The sequence below is a fragment of the Anabas testudineus genome, chromosome 24 (assembly GCF_900324465.2).
Source record: "Anabas testudineus chromosome 24, fAnaTes1.2, whole genome shotgun sequence".
NCBI lineage: Eukaryota > Metazoa > Chordata > Actinopteri > Anabantiformes > Anabantidae > Anabas > Anabas testudineus.
In genome coordinates this window covers 17,433,287-17,457,079 of record NC_046632.1, presented here as the reverse complement: position 1 = coordinate 17,457,079, position 23,793 = coordinate 17,433,287, and the positions used below count along the sequence as shown (strand labels likewise).

The window sequence follows — 23,793 nt, the reverse complement described above, 5'->3', positions numbered from 1 at the left end:
ATTAAACGGACATTAACCTACCATCTCTTCAGCATCATGCACAGGTAATGTGAAAACACCAAAGGCACAGATATCAACAAAACTAATGGAAAACTTCAATTGCTGTCAGGGGAACAGCGGTGATGCCTACAAAAGATCATCATCCATACAGCACACCGCCCTCAAGTTTGACCTCATCATTAACAAGATGGGTCATCTGAATGTTTTTTTTGCAAATTAATATTAATAATGAACATTTCTACCTGCCATCAGTATGTATTGTGGTGCATTTCTGTGCACAAAATATAGGTTTTTGGAAATGAAACAGCAGAACGATGACTCATAATGTGCAATCACGATTTTTGGAAAGGGACTTCTCCATATTTACATATTTTTGAAAGCGAGGTATCTGAATATATTGTACACAGATATATCTGACCCTCAGCTGAACGTGTCTGCGTTTCATATCCACAGGGAATTACAGTAGATAGATGGAGGACGGAGCAAAATTTACTGATGACATTAAAGCAGTCTAACGAGAAATCACACCCAGAGACGGCTGACAGCTGCGTCTGATCCTCCTATAGTGTAAGTTAACAAAGAGGTCTAATATCACCGGGTTGTCAGCCAAAACCTGTCTCTGACACTATTACTGTGTTTCTGTGTCACAGAATGGAAACACAGTCAGTGCAGGTACTTTCAAAACAAACAGGGAAATAAACCTCGTGCCTCATCAGTTAAAAGACTTTAAGTGAAGTGAGAGACAGAGAGAGAACATGTCAGTGACAGCTGAAAAGGGAAAAGGCGGATCTGTTTTGAATTTTATTTTGGCGCTTATGATAAAAGAGGGGAGGATAAGAGGAGGGAGAAGAGGGTGTAGGAGAAGAAAGAAGCAGAGGAGAGGGTGAGGGATGGAAAAATTAGTCGTGAGTTGATAAGAAAGTAAAAAACAAGGTTGTGAAGAAAGGTGAGGAGGGCGGAGAAAATCAGATAAAAGAAAAGAAGAGCATGATGGAGGGGGAGACGGGAGAAGGAAGGAAAGAAGAAGTTAGGAAGAGTTTTTATTAAATGTAGGAGAGGAGAAGAAACAGGAGGTAGAAAAGGTGGAAAGAGGATGTAAAGAGGAGGAGAAATATGAAAGAAATAAAGGAGAAAATGATGAAGATGAGAAGAGGTAAAGAAGAGGAGGAGAGACAAGAGAAAAGAGGAGAAGAAAGGATGAGGAAGTGAGGAGGAGAGGAGAGGAGGAGGAGAAGGGAGTGGAGGACATCAGAGAGGAGACAGATGGGGAGGCGACTATTTAAGACAGGATGAGAACAGAGGAGAGAAGAAGAGAGGGGAGGACTGAATCCAGAGACAGATAGACAGAGCTTTGAAGATGGGGGGGGATCAGGGTGAGTGAAGGATGAAACGAGAGGCAGGAGGAAGGAGGCATGGATGGAGGGATGGAAACAGAGACTGATGAAAGGAGCGAGGGAGTCGGAGATAGAGAGTAAGAGGGGAAGAGTTTAAATCTGACAGTCGAAGAAGAGACACGAGAGGTGTTTTCACCGAACGTGAAGACCAGAGTTCTGCTTTTAAAGGGAATTTAAATGTTTTTTACACGTTCCTGTGACAACTTTTAGTTATTTTACTGTGGAAATTACAAATTAAGATAATCCACAGGCTAATTTCTTGTGTCACAAAGGGCAAACTGCATGTTGCTCGAACGTTAGATGAAATAAAAGCTTTCCATTTGGACGCAGAACTGTTTGTAAAAGAAGATGAATTTCAAACTGTGGGAGACTAAAGTGTGATCCAGGAGTGAAAAGCTCTGTAACGTATTGGTGGTAACTGATTGTGACAAGTTCACATAAAAGAAATATTCAGATATAAAACACGAGAGGAGAAGAGTGAGCCAGCGTAGCTGTCCCTGAACTCCAAAATAAGGATAACCAGCCGATGGAACAATTACTGCTCTTTGTAATTTAGCTCGTTGTATCTAGAGCCACAGTAATTTGTACATTAATCAACTGGCTATTATTATAATTGAATAATGATTTCCAGGCACCCAGTCTGTCTAATGTCAAGGTTTCCAGAAGTTCTCCAGCTTCCACGAGTTTTAAAAATTTAACAGACGAAAAGTTGAATTGATTGTTTAAAAAAAAGAATCAGCAGATGAATGGAAATATTGATGAGTTACACGTCCTCGAAAGTCTGTGAGCTTCGATAAAGAAGGACACAAACGGGAACATTAGCTGTAGTTTTTAACATTTTGAGACTAGACAGAATAATAATAATAATAATAATAGAATAATAATATAATAATAAGCTAATAAGAGTCTCGTTAGGTGTCTCGTTAATGGGACGAGGTTTATAAAGGTTCTGAAAACAGACATAACCTCATCGTGATCCAAAGAAGAACATTTCAACAAACCACAGGATTCAACTTTAACTGAATCCAAACTTTGCAGCGTATCTACAGACAAACATCAACCGTGATGGATTTGAAACTTTAACCACTTGCATTTCACCCTCCCTCATCCAGGTATTATATGTGTAACATATATTTCTCCACACTTAAATACTTGTGACTGCTAAGAAGGCAGACATCAGACGTGTTGGGCTGACATGTGTGTTCAGGTTGCACCAGATTTACTTCCCTCTTTGAAGAGAGTCGTCCTCTGCGCTAACTGTCGTTAGCATGTGCTAATCCCCCCTCGTATGACGGACGGGACGTGCGAGCTGTTAGCCAGCTGTGCTAGCTTTTAAGCCCTAATACCCTGAGAGTGAGTGAGCTAGCGTGGAGCTAATCAGTCTTAATGCCATGAATATGGAGTTAGCTGTGGAGATGGCTACTAGTTACCGTAGCTGTGGCTAATCCCAGGGGCTCCAGGAACAAGCCCCATCTCCAGTTTCCCAAATATGTCAATTTCAGAAACCACAGCATGAGATTAAGATTAAATCAAACGAGGAGAGGACAGAAGAGGGAACAGAGGGAGCTGCAGCTCGAGGTAGGAGGCAGAGGAGGGAAAAGAAATGAAATGGGACAAAAAGACCAGGAGACATTTTGAACATGTCCCTAAGTTTAAAGGGTTAAAAACACACACACCACCAGCTCTGCAGCGTTGGCTTCACACACAAGCACGGGAAATGATGCCGCGCTGCTGTGGGCACAGAAACATCTGGGCTGCTCTTATCCTAAGTGCATGTGTGCGTCTGTACGAGTGCTTGAAACTGAAGCACCTGCTGCTCCTTTCTCTCTCGCTCAGTCAAGAAAATCACAGCCTTCAGCCGGACCCCTCCTCCTCCACCTCCTCCGCCTCCTCCGCCTCCTCTTCCTCTTCCCCTGCTCCTCCTTCTTCCGTCCATCACATGTTACAGGCCCTGGTGCCAGGGCACTGACACGGGCCACGAGCTCGCTCTCGCTCTCCGTCCCTCTGTGTGTTGGGCAGGAAGCCACCGAGTGGCACAGCAGAGGAGAGCCACCTGTTCCTATCTGGCAGAGGAGATTACGGAGGGATGGGGGTGGTGATGAAAAGATGAGGGCCGGGGGAAGTGACACTATGGGAGTGAGTGAGATGAAGAAGGGTGTGAAGGAGCAAAGATGAGGAGAAAAGAGAAAGAGGTGTAGATGAGAGAAAGAAAGAAGCAGGATCAAGGTAAGAAAAGATGGAGGAGCAACAAGGATGAGGTGAGGGAGGGAGGAGGGAATAAAGACAGGAAACTGGACAGAGGGAAGATGGAAGAGGAGACAAATCTAATGTAAAAAAGAAAATAGGACAGAGTGAGAGATGTAGGATGAGGAGGTGGAGAAAACAGTGACTGCACTGAGTTCCACTCCCTCCTACACCCTCCGTCTCCACATCCTGTCTTTCTCAGAGTGACGGTCTCTGTACAACAGAGGGTTTTCACTGTGAAAACACAGAGAGGTCAGATTTATGAATGGAGACGAGTCGTTTCTTTAATATTTAGCATTAACATTTTACGTATTTAGACTATTGTTTATTACAAGCAGCAGTAAAACAGTAACAGTGTAAGAAAACGAGTCCTGCACACTGTTTACCACTAGACTAACTATTTATGGCAGGGCTGTAATGATTTACGGTTCGCTTCACACCTGGGTTTTTGACCTACAATCTGTACTGTACCTGAATGCAGCACTAAAGAGCGACACAGTGTCCGAGCAGGTTTTAATACGTGTGAGACTTCACCAGTTTAGTGATTGTGTCTCTATATTGCTTTCAGTTTCGTAACCGTTACACCACACAGACTGCTGACCTGTCCAGTTTGTCCCCCACTGTGACACCTTCAGGACCTCAGCATGTTAAAAACAGTCTTTGTTCGCATGTTAGCATGGTGACATGTTCATTTCTCTCAAAGAGCAGCCTCACAGAAGTCTCTAGCACGACTGCAGCCCTCGACTGTTTACTGTGGTTTATTCCTGTGTTTATGACACATTTGTGTGTTTGATCAGTGTGACAGTCTATAGCAGCAGACAAACCACTATGTGCTGGAAATAACGCTAATCAAACACACGACTGTACAGAGAGCAGAGACCTCATATACAAATAGAACACACATACAGTACAGATCTTTTGCATGGATGTATATACACACACATACTAACACATATAAAACACTTGGAGGCACAGACCAGTGCAAAAATACATGCAAGACACACTCATGCAGGGTAGAGACTCTCTCTCTCTTTCTCACACACACACACACACACACACACACACACACACACACAAAGAGCATGTACAGGAAATGTGCAGGCTGCAGAAGCAACAAAGCCGTTATTTGCATGAGGAATGATGCGGAAGTGAAACCAAAGCTACTTATTGTACCACACTGCACTGAGGAACACCACTGCACTCTCTGTTTCTCACACACACACACACACACACACACACACACACACACACACACACACACACACTGCTTTCCATGCGATTTGAATTGACAAACAAAGAGGCCACTGGACTTCTGGGTACCTGGAGGAAATGGGAACCAAACTAACTGCTGCCGTCTTAGCAGTAGCCATATCCCATAATGCTATTCAAATTCTGACGCTTGGTTATCTCACACCCATACATACATGCACACACGGACACACACACACTTAGATGAAGGGAGTGCCAGAGAAGATGCTCACCCAAAGGCCATTCATTTTGACACAGCTGTTCGTCAACACACATCATCATCATTTTTGCCCGTGTGTGTGTGTGTGTGTGTGTGTGTGTGTGTGTGTGTGTGTGTGTGTGTGGAACACTGTCTCCATGTGACGCTGTCAAGGGCACAGCTTGCATCCACGTACCAAGCCATGGTAACCATGGCAACAGAACATACACCTCTTCATCCTCTTCACCTCCTGCCTTTTTGTCTGCTGTTTTTTTATTTGACCATACTATTGTGTGGGAGTGGAGGTGAATGAATGTGTGTGTGTGTGTGGGTGCAGTGTGTGTGTGTTTGTGCAGTGTGTGTGTTTCAGTCACTTCCTGGTCTGTTTTAGCCAATCTGTGAGCAGAGATCAACACGAAGCTCTCACTCGCTCTGTCCACTCCTGCGTTTTCATTTTCTGTGTACTGTTTAATGTACCGACTCTGGTTACCATGGTTCCTGCCTCCATTTGGTCTTAATAGTCTCAAAATCTCAAACCAACAGAATACTGGAAAATGATGAACCAACATAATAGATTTAGCTTTTATTTACTACTGTCACCAAATCAGCTGGAGTTTCTAACTTCATACCAACCCACAAGTGGTACGCAGCCTGTGTTTAACATCAGAAATTAAAACTAGAAGAAGAAGAAACACAGATGAATATGAAGCATCAGCCTTGCTGCCGGTTTGTCCCAGTGGCCAAATGCAGGACTGCAACAAAAACAATCCCCTACGGACCAAAAAGCTTTGTCCTCCATTGACCACAGTTATAAAATAGACTTCAGTAAAGCTGTTGATAGGAAATCTCAAACTGCTGTTTGGATTACAGAATTTCATGAAGTTCCGTATTTGCAAAGCTTTCCCAGAAGCTATATTTATGTGCAGGGAAAGAGACACTAATGCCCACATGGAAGACAGAAACCAATTGGAAACTACTTTTTGCCAACTGGGCAACATTCACAGAAATGAATAAGCCCAGTTTCCTTCAGTCGTTTTCAAACTTATTCGCTCTAAACAACCATAAAGTCTTTTGTTTTTTTAACTTTCTGACACATTGATCTATTTTCTCATGTGCACAGTTCGTCTCTGTCTGAACAGACGTTGACATTTGTCACCTTCAAGTCCCTAAGACACAAACAGCATGTGCATTTTAAAGCATGTGCACTGTCTGCAAGCACTGACGCACATCCTGTGCATGTTTTCTGCTGCATGTGTGTGGGTGTGTGTCTGTGTAGGAGACTACGTTTTACAAAGATGAAACTGTATTAAGTTTAAAGGCCCACTCACTTGGGGCTTTGAGGTGCAGATAGTAATCTCAGCTTTACATGATCTATTTATGTGCACTGTCTCGCTTAACCACACACACTCACGCACATAGAATCGTGGGCGAAAACACATATATAAGAGGGACTGATGTGAGAATGAGGGGAGAGATAGAGGAAGACGAGGGTGTTTGGGTGACATCTTATTCTTGATATAAAGCCGTCTGTTACACAGGAAGAGGAAGTGACACCACTGACACACACACACACACTCACACTTCACTACATGCCTACTACACAGCATGTTTGTAACAACTACACATTTTAAAAGCAAAGAAAATTCCCTAAACAGTCATTAACACACGTCCTCCTTCATGTATCCTGCAGCAGCACTATTCTTTCACCTCCTCCTTTCTTATTATTATCTTGTTTTGTAATGCAGAATTTGTCCTTCTGCAACTAAACGACCCCCTGACGGTTAGCCTTCCTTTTCAAGCCGCTGTGACCTCTTAACCTTCAACCTTCACTAAGCTGCTCGTAGAATTAATGATGTACATAGAAAATGACGTTTGCTCTGCTGCTGGCCTCAGTGCTGGGTCTCACCGGACATGAAGTGTAACCTTCATTCTGAATATTAAAAAACAAATCTTCAAACTGGACTTCCATTTTTTAGAATACAGTGAAAGCAGCTGGAGAGAGGATGTCACCGGGTCACCTCGGTGCCTCTACACAGAGCTACTGGGTTAGTTAGTAACGTCTGCTGTGTGTGCTCGGAGCAGCGTTCGCTAATTTTCTAAACTGTGTGGAGCTAAAGCATGTGATGAACACCGCCGTACAGAACATTTACATTACTTTGAGCTTTTTTTTTAATTTACACTCTCAGCTGAGGTCGCACCTCCAGTAATGAAGCTGGACGGTTGCCTCAGCAACCAGCCAGGAAAAAAAAATTACAGTGACTGTAATTGTGGTTAAATGAATACAGCTCGACTCTGTCTCAGTCTCACCTTCTGTTTCTCTGCGTGAGCCTCACCCTCTCTCATGACAAAAGGAGCAGCCATTTTAAGTCGAGATGATGATATTATGTTTTAAGGGTGTTTGTGTGTCTTGTTAGGAGATTTCACATTAAATTACTATTTAAATGAACTTAATTCCTCCTTTTTTTCATTGCCGTTTCATTTATATTACCCAACTTTTGCATAGTTTCCACTGTCAGCTACTAGTTTAGAACATAGAACGTGACCTACAACCACCACACACTCGTGAACACACTCCGTTTTGCAGAACCTACCTGGTAACAGTTTCTTCCCTGGTCCAGTTTAACAAGTCCACAACTGGTCACAGCCCCTGGGGATAAAGAGAGGGAGCATAAATAAACATGTGAAGGTGGAGCATGAGCAGTTTATGAGCTTCAGCGCTGGTGAGGCATTCAGGAACAATACAGAGTCTAGGTCAACTGTAATGTGAGGCATTCAGGCACAGTACAAAGTGTGAGTCATTTGTTTTATGAAAGCACTTCAGCACTTGTTCCATATAGTTGGTGTTTTTCTAAAACGCTGCACACAGACTTTACACCCCTGCAGCATAGGAGTTGATGACTGCATACATTGATCACATGGGTTCTGTACCTGGTTATGTAAATCTGAGATATGCACCATTATCTACCATATGACTTCACAGGAGTTTTGGAACCATCCTTTCAGTTCAAGTTAAACTTTATTCCATTTACTGATGAAAAAATAAATAAATAAAAAACAGCTGAATGTTTAAGCCTCATCATTTGTCATTAACACGGCGTCCATCACTGTCATGGTGCAGTGAAAGGGGTTATTTTGCATGATGACCTCTGACAAGTAAAAATGTAACAATGCAAATTACATTCTTAAAGTTACAAACCTTTATAGTACAAATATTTCCATACTGAAAACAAAGAGATTTTACATGATGGTGTCATGATCCCAGCTTCACCAACTCAGTGTCAACATTTTGTCTCTGTCCTGTTTCAACATGACAGCACTACTGCGCGAGGTCCGTAAGGAAATAGATTTACCACTTTGGTGTGGAAGAGGTTGACTGACATGCTCAGTGCCCCGACCTCAGTCTCAACCACCACCTTCAGTATGAACACAGTGCTGAATGTCACTCATGCTCTTTTGGCTGAATGGGAGCAAGTGGCTGCTGACGGGTTCAAAAATCTGATAGAAAACCTGAATGATTAATAATTAATTAATGATTCTTTGAACCGTTTTAAAAGTCAAAAGTTCACGACACTGTGTCAGCACACAAATATCTCTGTAGCATCTCAACTTATGTCAGAAAAATTAAAAAAAAGCAGCAGAGTTGTTTTTGTAAAATCTCCACAACAGCAGGAGTGACATGCTGATGCTGGGGTTTGTAATTAGAAATTGCCAAAAACACTTTTACACCAAAGCTTCTGTTGTTTTTTTGTTTTGTTTTTTCGGCTGATTCTGAGCGTTTGACACCGACATTACAAACCCTTCAGTGGATCAACAAATAGATGAGACAGACGCTTCAGAGTTTCACATCACTCGTGTCATTCGTTTGTCATCTTGACTTTCAGTTTTCTCTTGTCACTGGTTTTTCTTGGGGGTGTTGTTTTTTAAGCTCGTCGGGGTTTCTGTTCTGCCTCACCTGCTGAGATTGGATTTCTTTTCATCCCTGATATTTTTTGAAGCATCTTTATCTTTAGTATGGTTATGCAAATGACTCAACCTAAACCTACAGCAGTAACTGTCTCAGTGTTTTCACTCTAACTCCACTGTGAAAATAACATGAGACTGGGCAAAAAAGCCTGGAAACGGAATACAGAAAGTCACAAGGTTCAACATAGGAATGGTTATTTAAAGGTTTGTTGTTAAGATTATAAATTAATGTTGAATGTAAAATACATATTTTTTAAAAAAACACTGGTTTCAGCAGGAACGTCGCTTCTCTCACAGCTATTATTATTATTATTGAATTATAATATAAGGTGAAACACATTTTTGATGCCAAATAAATATTTATGAATCGTGTTTTCTCTATGATGATAGTGCCGTAGATTGTGATCACAGGTACTTTGAAGGAATAAAGAAAGAAAACGGTACAGTTCCCTGTCATATCTTATCAGTCTGCGACGTTCAGCTTATTCTAGGAATTATTTTATAATGACGTATTCCAATTTTCCAATTTATGTACATCATTTCGATTTCCTACATTTCCCAAAATGCCTTTGGACATCCCCCAGAGAAAACACAGCATTGAACAGGACTTTACGTGTACGTAGTGTATGACGGAAGCGTGAAAGTGAGAGTTTCACACTTCACACAAAAGCTCAACAAGCGATTTTGCCGCTGTAACATCGTCTGGTTCTACTTTCATTTCTGTGGGTGCAGAAATGTATATTTCTCCCGGTATGACTGTTCAGCGTTGGTGTAGCGGCTGAAAATTCTGGGTGACTGACTACAAAAGGGTGATGGGCTGAAAATTTTAATCATACTACACGAGGGCTGCTTGGAATATGATGTCAAATCACCTACATATGAGCAGTTAATGAAAACAATCAGTGAAATGATGGAGTGTTTGTGAGCTGTACGTGATTAGAGTTAAGGGTTGTATAACTTTATATTAAACCAGTAGTCTATCAAACACAATCTGACATTCAAAGGGCCAAAACCAGAAGCGTATGAGTGTATGAGCTAAAAGGAAGCTTCGATTTGTTTCCATTCTTACCAGAAGGAAGATGAAAGTATTAATATCAGGTTGATCTCTGTGCTCAATGGTCCAGCAAGTGTTTTGCCCCGCTAAGCACCAATACGCAAAGCATGGGGAAACTAGCCAAGCTCTGTCAAATCTCACAATACAAAAGCTGCATGCTCAATTGATATCTTGAGCATGCACTTTCTGATGCACTGATGGCTACAACTTACTGGCCAAGACGCTGCTGGAATCGTATTCTTCCTCCTCAGTTGTTTGTCACCACTCTCCCATACAAAGCACAGGAGTGTCTCTTAAAATAGCACCTTTGTGGCGGCAGGTGTCCTGGACTTTTGTTGTCATGGAGACAATCATAAACAGACAGTCACGATTATGGAGCGGCCACCCTATGGCACAGGCAACAAAGACGGTCGTCTAGGGCAGAGGGTCCTAAAGGAGCCCTGCCCTGCTTGTTTTCCAGCTCTCAGCCACGGCTGATTACCTGGATCAGGTGTGTTCAGTCGCGCAGAAGCTGGAAATACAAAGTGAAGTGAAATCTTCCACAAAATGTGAGAGGGAGCAGGCTTTTTCTAAACTGTACCATGATTCCCTGCACATCATCAGATGTCATCACTCCTATAACTATGTATCATGTTGACATGGCCACATGCGTCTGGAACACGGCGTCTTTCAGACACCAGCTCCTCTGACCGTCACACAGCAGCAGGAAAGATAAGTAAATAAGTATGTAAATAAAAATGTCTGCCGCTGGCAGTTTATTTGGCTATAGGCTCACGGTATATATCTTATGTGTTATGGTCTTGTCTATCTTTTACTTCAGTTGTTGTAGTAAACACTGTGGAAGAGTCAGAAATAAAAAGGAATAGGTTTCACACTGGAAATCAACAGTGTCATGAGGGAAAGTCCTGTGTTTTCTATCACGACCAACCAAACGCCAACTCTCTCACCCTGGAACTATGTCACCAACTTTTCCCTTCGCTCGAGTCATAATTACTACGACCGCGAGAAAATGGATTAGTTTCAAAACAACCAGGACAGTCTCCAAATTCCCCAAAAGACCATTTTCATCAAGTGAGACCGAGCAGAGCTGGCTAGAAAACAGGGACACGGTGAAGCGTGTTGCATGATGCAAAGAGCAAAGTTCCTACTGCTGCGGTTTTCCTGCTGCTGCCACCTATATGGAAAAATGCAGCATGTGTGTGGTAGTTTAAAATCCATTGACTGTGTACTGACAGTGTGCTGCAGAGAGGAACAGATAATGTTGTTTCAGTTGGGATTTTCTGATTACAAAACACTGATTCAGAGCTGCTGCTGTCTGATGCATAAATGTATGAAGTGGGACTAATTACAGGCTGTTATGAAATTAGGCCGGTTTAGGTAAATCTCTCCCTCTCCATCTTCCTGTATCTCTCCATCGTTTCCTCGTCTGTTTAAATAGCCACAAAACACACATACTGTACAGAACCACCTGACAGTGCATCCAGCAGCTCCCTCTGAGTACAGGACAGGGAGATTGGGTTACAATGTCAGCCCGTTTCCTTATCACACACACACACACACACACACACACACACACACACACACACACACACACACACACATACCCACACATACCCACACACACACACACACACACACTTTCTGCTTTCTAGCAAGCACATTTCCCTTTATGTTTTCGGCTGGTGTAGAGCAACAGACCCGTCCCTTGATCTGTGATTGGCTCTGGGATATAAGATGTTGAAAAAGCTGAGATCACACAAACACGCACACAAACATGCACACAAACATTCACACACACACAAACACACACACACAAACACACACACACACACACCCTACTGAGCAAACTGCTTCAGATGAGAAGTGTGTCAGCAGCTGACAGAATAGACACACTCCTCTGTTGGTACAGCTTGGAGAGCTCTCATCCTTTCTCTTCCTTCCCCTCCATCGCCCTCTGTTCTTATCTTCTCCTGTTTCCTTGCTGTACTTGTTTCCTTTCCTTTTTCCTCCTCTCCTCATTAATCTTCTCCTATTGTTTCCTCCCCTCTTCGCTCCTTTTACCTCCTCTTCCTCTTCTTTTCTTCTGTCATCTTCTATTTACTCTCACTTTGGTCTTGTTCCCCATTTTTCTTCAACTCCTCTTGTCCTGCAGTTACACTGTACAAAGTGCATTTTCAACCACAGAGAAACAATTTACCACAAGCAGCCAGTCAACCAACTCATTAGGCTTTGTGTGTGTATGTGTGTCTTAATAATTTAGCCGCCGCTGTCAGGACATCGGTCACCGGAGCGCTCTCAGATTCCCCCGACGCTCTCAGGTGATCGTGCACAAACACACAGGCAAAACAGTGCAGAAGCATTCGACAGCAGCACAATCTGTTCAGAGCGAGGCTTAAAATCCTCCTTTTATCCCCTGAATTCACTGCTCTACAGAGGAAGCCCATTCACTCCATAGTGGAGAATCATTAGGCACCGTGTTACTGCGTTGCAGGTGCATTCAGGTGCAGTGCAGCTGCCTCTTGTTCATAATAATCCACTTTGAGGTATCTGAAATGTTATAATAACAGACTAGAAAAGAAGCCACTATGCAAAGTAGAGCAACCAAATCAACAGCTGAAGCTGCACTGTTATATAATTCAGTATATATATAGAATATCAAAGATATCAAGTTAGTAGAGAAGCTGTAAAGAGCAAGATCAATATTAACTGTTTATCATCATCCACACACGCGTGCACTGGTAGCTGGATCATTTACGAACACTCTCCTACAGGATGAATGCTCTGCACAACACTAAGCCGTAATCATAGATCAAAAGCGTGCATGTGCATGTGTGTGTTTGTGTGTGTGACTTCATAACACAGTGCCATACATCTGCAGTCATTTCAAATTCTCCAGCTCTGACGTGTGCTCTGTTAATTGACAGCAACTGCAAACTTCCACATCTGCAGTGAACTACAGAGAGAATGTAGAGAACATTAAATGAAAGAGACTGTCCTCCTGTAAAGAGCAAGTTACTTCAGTTACAGAGCATCGAAATGGGTGTTGGAGGAGGCTGCGATGGATGGATGGGCCACAAACACAGGACTTTCCCACAACAGACGCATGTTTAATTTCAGCGCGCTTGTTATCCATGACTGTTCCACAACATTAGACACGTTTATTCTAGTAATCGTGACGTTGAAGCTTCTGTAGCATTAAGGAAGTTACTTATTTTAGTCAAACCACAATGTTTATACTAAACTTAACCAAGTAATTTCTGTGCCTCAATGTAACTATGGTCATAACCGTGTATTTATTGTTGTTTTCATGACGACAAAGGTCTGGTATGCTAGCCGTCGCCATAGGGGAGCTATTTGAGGAGATGCCTCTTTGGGTCGTATGAGCAGGTTGGAGGATGAGTTGAAATCAATACACTATTCTCTACTTTTACAACAACATACTCAACACCTCAGCTAACGGCTTTGAACCCAAATTACAGCGACACACTTTCTGTGAGTCTCTTTGAACGAAAGCATCTGACAGATAAATGTAACATACAGTAGATAAATAAGCCATTCATTTACTGCGCCATCCCCGATGTTATCATACGACAACTGACAGCCGAGCTGTCTCCATGACAACTAAGCCGACTCCATTCAGTGGGAAAGACGATAAGATGTGATTGGAAGCTCTAAAAACAAATAAGTGGACTCAGAGGAAGTATTGTTTTTAAAATGAACGTTACATTATATTTAATAATAATAAGAAGAAGAACTGATACTTCATTAATGCCCTTGGGGAAATTCTTGTGGACAGCCAGCTGCGTTTAAAGGCGCCGAGGGTTTGGGGTTCAGCATCTTGTCTGGGGATACTTTGACATGTGGCCTGGAATCAGGGGAACCAGGAGTCAAGACACCAACCCTCGAGTTCACAGACAACAACCAACTGACCCAGTGGCACACCCACGTCTCCCAAAAGACACCTGGACAGCACCGATGGTGGTAGTGCTGGGAGAGATGGATTGAACCATGGGGAAGTAACCGCTGAGCTAGACCAGCGCTTTGAGGGATGGTTTTATTTCACCATCCACTGACCCACAAACAGCTGCTGTGAAAAACTAGTGTGCTGAAGCTCATAAGTAAAATGAATACATCAGAAAAAGTCAAGTGAAAGTGAAGCAGGATTTTCTTCCTGTTGTCTAAACTAGTCAGGTCCCAGGCTCAGGCAGGATGTTAGCCACACTGTAAGTAAACACTAGGTGTGTTCAGCCAGTGAGTGCTGCTAATACAACAGCTTTATCACTGCTAAACTGAAAAACCCTCAAAATGTTCTCGTACTTTTATCCTCTTCTACTTTTCCCTTTTCTTCCATTTAAACCATGAATGTTTGCTTTCATCTCACCTAAGTAAACACACAGTGCGGGTGCAACAGTGATTATTGTCCAGGATAAAACTAATCTTCAAAGCAAATCATACTTATGGAGGATTATTAGCAGCCAACTTACTCGAGTCAGTTCAGCTCCGCTGGTTACTGCTCTACATCAGCAGCTTATTGGCAGGTGTACCTCACACACACATCGAGTTCCTGCAAGGACTAAGTAATAAATTAATTTGACGTTTAGTGCATAAAATTAACTGACACCTCACACGCATTACTAATGTGTGTGTGTGTGTGTGCGCGCGCATGGATGCTTGCACCTACACACTACACCGCGATGGCCATCTGAGGTGGCAGCAAGACAGATGGTGCGTAGGTCGGCCTTTACCCAAGCACGCAGTCACACACACAAACACTTACCACTGACGTGCACGCACACAGTCGCCAGCATGCGTCCTGACAACAGAATGCACACTGCAATGATCTCTTTAGCTGCAGGATTATAACCTTATCAACATCGCAGCGTCTAGATACAATTAGCTTTTTTGTTTTGTAGCTTCTCTTTGCAGGAACAAAGCACCGAGCTGAGGCATCTCTCTCTGTTATGTACAGTTCATTTATCTTTTCCATTTGCTGCCGTTGTTTTGCAGCACACACAGATTTTCATTGTTTCTAAAAATATCATCTTTATCAATCTTGGTTTAAATTTAGCTCCTTTTCCTGCCAACATAACGCAGAGATGGGACAATACAGATCATTTATTTCAGGAACTGCAGTTCTTCTTCTTCATATTATTATTATTGTTATTATTATTATTATTGTTATTATTAGAATTACTATAGTTTTGCTTTTGTAATTACATTTTTTGAAATTTGATTTTATATATCTTTTCATTTTTACATTTTATATAATTTTTTTTTAAGTATTTTTAATTATTTTCTTACTTGTGGAGCTGGTGCACATGTGGATTCCTTATCTTTATTGGCTTTATTGTTTATCTGTCCCTCCTTTATGCTTCCTCCGACACCCTGAACACTAACAGTCATGTTGGCAGCAGCTGGGCTGCACAGTGTCCTTCAGCTGTTTCTGACCTGCAGTTTAATACCTTTGTATTACCAATCATGTGCTGTTATGTCATCAGCAGGACCCCTAACACCTGTTGCTTACAGTAGTGTTTGACCCTGACCTTTGACCTCTGACCTCCGTGTGGAAGGGTGGAGGCGCAGGGAAGAAAGGGAGGTTCCCTACAAATCACGGGATTATGACACGCTGATATGATGAGGCTGTAAATCTCTTCTGGTAACGCAGTGAAGAGAGACTAAAATGTTTTCAAGTATCAGCAGCTTGTTGAAGAGAGAAGTGGAGACAGAGGCAGCGCAAGGCCGAGCCGTGAGTCGGAGTCTCCCCGGCCAGGGCCCCTCTCTAGACGGCAACACGTCATGGAACATTCCCGGAACCAGCCAGCGCACCACCCACCATCACTCTCTCTCTCTCTCTCTCTCTCTCTCATACACAGACACACACACAAACAGAGGAAACAAACGATGAGCATATGCGATAAAGTCGCTCCCTTCTCAGGAAGAAGTCCCTCAAAAAAGCACTTTTTGTTTTTGGAGACATGCTGTACAACACAGCATGTCTCCAAAAATGTGCACACACGGTGGCAACGAGCGACAACAGCCGCGATATCTGAGGTATGCCACCCTGGTCCTACTGTAGCAGCAACAAGGAAATACCAGAGAGTGCGCTAAGGTCACAGCCTCCAGTCTGTGCTGTACACGGGCTCAACACGGTGACTGGAAGAGTGAGAGAGTCTGAATATTAGCAGGTGAAATAAAGCAGCAGCGCTGCGAGCGCGGCTCGTTCTCTGCTGCACATCATGCAGAAGATCGTCGACCTTCCGATGTGGAAATCACACAATCGCACCCAGCCGAGCTTCCACTTTGTCGGCTTCATATCTAACAGCACCCCCCGCTCCGCTCCCTGCCGTTCTCCCTGTACGTCTCTCCCCCGGCCCTGCAGCCAGCCTGGCCGTGCAGGCTACTGCGAATTCCTCAGGATATTACGCAACCCGGGTAATCTGCATGCAATGCAATGCGTGCCCGGGGTATTCCCCCTGCATAGCCTTGCCCTTATAAGCTAAACAAAAGATCAAGTGCCGTGAAACCTGCTTATAATGTCCATCATAGCGCAGAAAACCCCTCTGTCACTGTGATATGTGTGAGAATATGTCCGGGGAGGTTTCGTTTTTCCCTCCCTGCTCTTACCTCCTGTCTGCGCTCCGGCTGTGCGTCTCCGTCTCCGTGCGAGAATGACAACAAGCAACCCCGGTGACAGGAGATCCGATTCCGGGCGGGCTTGACACCTCGCTGGTTGCCCGTTAGAAGCAGCCAGCAGGCGTTTGTTAGAAATCCACAAGAGTCGAGAACCAACGTAGGAAATGTCGCGGCAGACGGAGGAAAAGTTGCGCGTAAAAATGGAAGGAATCCTTTCCGACCGGATTTCTGCTGCCGGAGCTCCTCTACTGCAGTCAGACAGACACTAAATGTGTGCGTCTGACTGTGTTGTGAGTGTGTATGTGTGCGTGTATGAGGGTGAAATAAGGAGACACATACACTCGCACACACACACTCTTACGCACACGGGGGTTATTCCAAGCGCCACTTCCCAGAATAGCAGCATAGAGGAGGAGAGGGAGAGAGAGAGAGAGTGAGAGAGACGGAGCGGCAGAGAGAGAGAGAGAGAGAGAGGGCGTGTGTGTGTGTGTGTGCGCGCGCGCTTGTGTGTGTGTGTGTGTGTGTGTGTGTGACGTCGTCGGATCCCCCAGCGCGCAACCAGGGCAGAGGGAGGGGAGGGGAGGAGGAGCAGTGGCCGAGGAGGAGGCTCTGTCTGCCGGCACAGAGAGAGCAGGATTCCCCGGTCACCTCTGGAGCGACCTGTCTGTCTGACTGTCTGACTGACTGAATGTCTTACTGCCTCGTTCAGCTATGGATTACGGCTGGAACTGAATTCATTAAGACAGGCTTCAACTACATGACAAGATATATAATGCAAACATATAATACATGTATGAAATATGCAATACGTGTATTTATCATTCAGAATCTATTTCCATATAAATATCCATTTCTAGCACCATTAATTATGATCATCATTAACATCCTTATGTCTGGAATTATTATTGTATTATAAGTTTAAAAATCTCTTGTTGTATGTCAACAAAAAATGACATTAGGAAGAAGGCTACATGACTCATTACTCACTGGTTTGGGCAAAACAAAAGTAAACTCAGGCTGATTATTTTACTAAAAACAAAATAAACTGATGGCACACGTGAAGGGAGGGGCTTTCAGGGCCCTGGGGTAGTGGCCTCACATTGTTTTATGCTTACACACTGGTGACAGTCAGATTAGAGGTGCGATACCTCACACCATGAGAGAATTTCTTTAAATTTGGCATGATGACATGAATTTTAATGATCAAAGGTCAGAGATCACTGTAAATGTCCCATTCCTGTGAATGCAGTGTTTCAAATGTCCACTTGGAGTCACAAATGGGCAGATTAGACCCTCAGGGCCAAGGTCACTGTCAAAGGTCAAGGTCACTAATCTCAGTTCACTCCAACTGTCACTAATGGAATCATTCAGGAATACAAGCAGGAAGTTTTAATACATTTGACAAATCACCCATTGAATCAACAATGAACTGATTAGAATATGAATTTAGATAAACGTGCCGTCAGGCAGCAATTGTAGTTATTTCTGCACTGTAGTGTGCATGCATCTGCCGTACCCCAATCACCAAACATGTCTAATCTGTCAGTATATTCACTACTTTCTATGGCACTAGAAATGTAACACGAGCACGTGTGGAAACATCAGCACCATCCCATTTATATCTGTAGGTGGACTGCATCCATTTGCAGCCAGAATCATTAGAACAATAGGAAGCCAAATTGTCTGTGTCCTGCCAGGTTTTGAGGGGGATTTTGAGTATTCAGACAACGCAGCTACTCCAGCTCTGAGTACTTCCATCTGTAAAACACATTTAGGAATACAGAGAACCTCATTTGGGCAGGCTTCCTGCTAATAAATTAAATCAGGCTTTATAAAGTCCTTTTTTCCTGTGGACAGGTTCAGATGCAGCTACCCCCTTTGTGCTAATGAACTACATTAGGTTTTGTAAGTGCCTTTTAAACACGGGTGGCAGATTTAATAAATGACTGGACACAGGGTGTCCTGTACCTGAAGCACCACTGGTTTGATTCCAACCTTATGAAACCACTCACTGTGATAATAAACTAGTCTGACTTGTGCACAGCCCTCAGATGTTAGCCTTCTTCAAATGGTTCCTACTGTACCTGGGAACAGATAATGGCACATAATGGGCTGATAATTGTCTCAATGGCATCCGTCCATTCACAGCACTGTGAGAAGTTGTACCCGGTGAGAGTGAACGAAAACGAGGAAAAGAAGCTATTTGAAATAGGCAACGCTTTGTTGTCAGGTTTTCTCTGAATCCACGGCTCCTTAACATCAGGTTTTTTACCTCAGATTGTTATATTTATGGTATTACTTGTTTATTTGGATGCTGTAGAGAGTCAAAGCAACAAACATCTTGGGTTTTGTCCTATTATCTAATGGCAAGTGAAGCTATACGTCACGCAGATGTCGTTTTCAGTACACAAGAAAGCTGCAGTCACAGTTGACAAAGGGAAAGCAGGTTGACTGTTTCTCTAACAGTCACCGAGAACCTACTTCATGGTTAAAAACTGTTCTTCAAAGTTCATATTACAGTTATTATTAACACAGTTTGCTTGTTGGAAGAGTTTACAATGAGGACATCCCGCTGATCCTGCAGCTAATCAGATGTGAATCAAACATCTGATTTGTTGTGTTAGTTTGTGAACGTGTTTTGTCAAACTGCACCAACAGAGTGAAAAAGCTTTAAATTTGTACCATCTCAAGCAAAAACACACCAAAATCTACCGTCAATAAACTCTTTTATATTCTATTTTAAACCTAATTGGTTTAGGTTTGCATTTGGTGCTTGCTATCGTTTGAATCACTATCTGTGTTTGCACAGCTCTCAAGAGGGTCTGCTCAAGGCATTCAGGGTCAAAAAGATCCGGTTGAACAGTGGGTACTGTTTTCATGTTGGCATTTGAATAGTTACCTCTAAATTACTGTCAAATATTATGGCCCACTTTTAACTTGTCACTCATACTATTCATGATATGCTGTTTGCTTTAAGGAAACATTTTTGGGATGAGAACTACTTGTTTTACGATGAGGACATGGTGACTACTGTAATATGAGGATCTATAGAAAGGTGGACTCAACTCAAGGACAAGAGTCTGAAGGCCTTACTGTGTGTGTTGTTGTGCTGGCCAGCAATAAGTGGATTAACGTCTGCCATCTCCCGTAAGAGGCTCATCGGGATGTGACCTCATCATCAGTGACCCCGGAGTCCCCATGGCGACACCGTGGCAACGCAGCACCATGGTGACAGAGAGCTACTGCAGCTTCTGATGGAGCAATTTGCATCTGCTTTTCCTATGAAGCCCAGCAGGAAGGTGTATGCCATCAGCAGCCGTGGAGCCTGCACACCGACTCAGCTCTAAGGATGTATGTTGTGTAGAATTATATAAAGTATAAGTAAGTAAAGCACTACAGGCTACATTCACTAAAGCTGTACACTCATAAAACAACAAGAACCAGCCACTGAAACCGATTTCACCTCGACAAACACGTGTATCTACCAGCGAATGTCTTCAGATGACTCATAACTTTAATAACCTGCCCTGGCAGCTGTTATTTTATGAAGTAGGTTTGAGATTTTTTCCATATGTGACTTTAATTGAATGAAACTCCATCAATTTCCTTTCATGTGTCATTCATCCAGACTTTGTTTTTAAGGTTAAAACAAGTTTTTGGACAGTTAAAATAAAAATAACTGGAAAATGTATTTAAAAAAATAACATACTCATTGTATTACTGTTCTAATGGTTAGAATCAAAAGACTATGAGACGCAGCATTTGCATTTCTTCGTAGCCACTTGGCATCTTGCTGAAGTCGTTTTTTGCCTCTGTAGTCATGCTGCATTGTCTTGTTCTTCTTTGTAGTCATTTATGTCTCTTTATGGTTGTTTTGGATCAGTTCATGGTTGGATGTGACTTTCCAACAAGAAATGCCACTTTAGACACAGACTGTGGATCAATCATAAACACAGTTATGATTATGGAACCACCACGGTTTGGTTATGATGATGCACAAAAACACATTAGGCTTGTTACAGGACATCGTCATAGTTACAATAACAAACATGCTGGTAACACTGTGGTATGGCCACAGATATTAAAAATATATATATTCACACTGGAATCAAATGTTCATTTGTTGGGGGAAAGTCTTTCGCACTCTGACCGATCACCTCCTCCAAACAACTTCTCCAACTTTCTCAGCTCCTTTGTCTTAAAAACACAAATGAACTGAACTTCAGGGTCAGTTTTTACAAAATCTCACGTTTGTTTATATGCTCCGTTAAGTAAAAACATACCGAAAGTACAATTAATGTTAAGAAAAATCGGTTTAATTCTACTAAATATCTGTTTAAGGTTTCACATTCATGTTGAAGCCTTCACTCATGACGTCGCACCTTATTAGCTGATTTATGGCCCCAAGGGGTTGAGTATGCAGATCTAGTATCACTTTACAGAGTAGACATGCTAACACCATTTTTGCACATTTAGCAGACATGCAGCAATGTTTTCGTTTAACTTGACTCATGTTTCTGGGTGACTTCGTCCAATATTTGATCTAATTTATCAACCGCTAAGAAAAACATCTTGAACTTTAGCTACTACTCCTGCACTGACTTCACTAGCTCGTCTGTAGAACCAAACTAGGAGCTGAAAAGCTGAAAGGCACTAAAAAGCTTAGAAGAGCTGCAGAACCAGCACTGATTCTCTGTGGTTTTGTCACTTTGGGTTTTGAAGAACATCACCCCATCACTGGCTTCATTTGAGTTCATACTAAACATTTTGATTTGTGGAGTTTTAAGAAGACCGAGCCTGTTCGAAGAGATAATGCTGCAGCTACTTAGCATCAGCGTGCACAGAGTTCACCATCACACAGACATGATTTTAGTGCCATTCATCTCAGCAGATTGGGTTAAGTAACAACTCTGTTCACAATCCCAGGATGTGAGTCATGTGCTGCTCTGTAATGTTCTGGTTAAAGCCCCAGACTGGAACCTTAAATCCTCTCTATTCATGGTTTGCATTCACTGTACAGTTGAAAGAAAAACAACCATAAACGAGGAACCTGCTGAGTAGTTACGGGAAGTTGTGATTAATACATTACATCAGAGAGGTGGACACACACACACACACACACACACACGGAGACGGGCAGCTGCCTCAGGCTCTTGTCCCGGAGTCGAACTGTAACGCTCTGCAAGACAAAGCACTTCTGTGACAGCTGACTGATTACTAATGCTTACTCATACATGCTCTCACACAAACACACTTATACATTTAGGACACACACACACACACACACAAACAAAAAGACCGCTCCCCGGGCTACCACACCTAGGTTCTCACAGATTGACAAGTGAGCAAGTTGAGTAGGCAGGATTTTTTTCTTCACACACACACACACACACACACACACACACACACACACACACACACACACACACACACACACACACACACACACACACACACATTCACTCTATCCACCTTCTGGCAGCCACATTAATCTCTGTCACTGTGTCTTTAACCCGTCCCTCACACAGACACACCGTCATCTCTCTGCTGAGGTGTGGTTCTATAGTTATGTAATAGCTCAAGAGTAAAGGTCAAACTACCTGGGAGATAACAGCTTCAAGAGGACATCTTCAGAAGGTGTGTGTTCAGCGGAGATAGTGAGAGAGCAACTCACACAGTACAACCATGAAAGACTTATCAGCCGTTTGGAGCTAAACAGTGTCCCTTACTGGTCAGCATCAGTACTGACATGACACCAGTGTCTTCATTATATAAATCATAATATGTTTCCTTGGAAAAACCTCAAACCTAATTCTCCTTAAAGTTGCTTCAGCATCACTCATCCATCCATTTTCACTTTATTGTTCTGCTTTTGCTACACGGCAACTAGTCTCAAGTCTAACTCTATGTTGGATGGATGGACTAAAAACACTCTCATCAACAACAGATTTAGTTCAAATTGTTCAAATTTTTGCAGAAATCAAACAGAGTGCTGGATTATTCAGGATAACTGACAGTCTGGATCTGATCTGTACTAAAGAATATATGAAAGTGATTAATGAGGAGTGCTGTGGATGATGTGCAGTAACATTATGTTCATCCATTTCTGCTCAAATAAAATGTTTTCATTGGGGTGAAGGCAGATGTATAGAATCCACAGGGATTAAGTGAGAAACATGTTTTATATTTAGCAGTCGGTCTCTGTGCAGATCTACTGAATGTGACATGTGACGTCTGAATCTTGATGCAGAACCAAACTGAATCCATTTTTGGTAGATATCCCATGTGCAGTACATTAAAAATACGATATGCATAGGAGCTATGTTTCTTTCAGTCTCATATCAAACCGAGTTTCCACAGTGGAACGTTTTGGAGAATGAAGGAGGACGACAAGGATGAGGAAGAGGGAAAGAGGAAACGTGTTGCTGTCAGCTCTTCAGTGAACCCAAAGCACTGGCACACGGTGTGTATGTGTGTCCATCCATGAAGAGGGAAACTAACATCCTCAGTCGGAGAGGCTTATTTCCACAGTTGGAAAATTTTCCACACTTCTCCTCAAAAACACACACAAACACACACACTCTTTCAGCTTTTTTCAGAATTCTCGAGGGTCAAACTATTCCACTCCATCTCTCAGGTTTTATGATCCACAAACTGTTCCGATATCCTAAAAGCTATATTAAGATCAACAACCAGGTGACTGGTTTGAATCAGCACTCTCTCTCTCTCTGCTGTTTACACCTAAACACATCGTTCCCACCACATGAATTTACAGTTCAATTGATTTATTGACTCTCATATCATCAGACCTTCCCTGTACGTCCTGTACGACTTGTATTCGAGCCTCCGTTGCTGTGTCTTGCCAACATTTCCCTCTGTTTCTGGATATCTGCCTTCAATGTCCCTGTTTGTCTCGATGATCTGTTTGACCGCTGCCTGTTTACCTACAGTAACTCCTGATTCTCCCGCAGCTTCTCTGTGACTGTTTGAACTTTTACTCACCATCTCAAAAGTCATGCATTTGATCCCTTATTAAATTTGAGTCGTGACAGAACAAA

The 23,793-nt window shown here is 42.7% G+C and overlaps 1 protein-coding gene across 1 annotated transcript in view; it reads right to left on the bottom strand.

Annotated features, from left to right (window-relative positions):
- The window catches only part of hivep2a (HIVEP zinc finger 2a), an 86,771-nt gene extending 69,610 nt beyond the window's left edge, over positions 1-17,161 (bottom strand). Inside the window, exons 1-2 of the mRNA XM_026340922.1 lie at positions 16,727-17,161; positions 7,677-7,732 (exon numbers count right to left, since the gene is read on the bottom strand). The gene's annotated coding sequence lies outside the window, so the exon portion shown is untranslated. The remainder of the gene's footprint in view (positions 1-7,676; positions 7,733-16,726) is intronic.
- Positions 17,162-23,793: the final 6,632 nt, after the last annotated feature.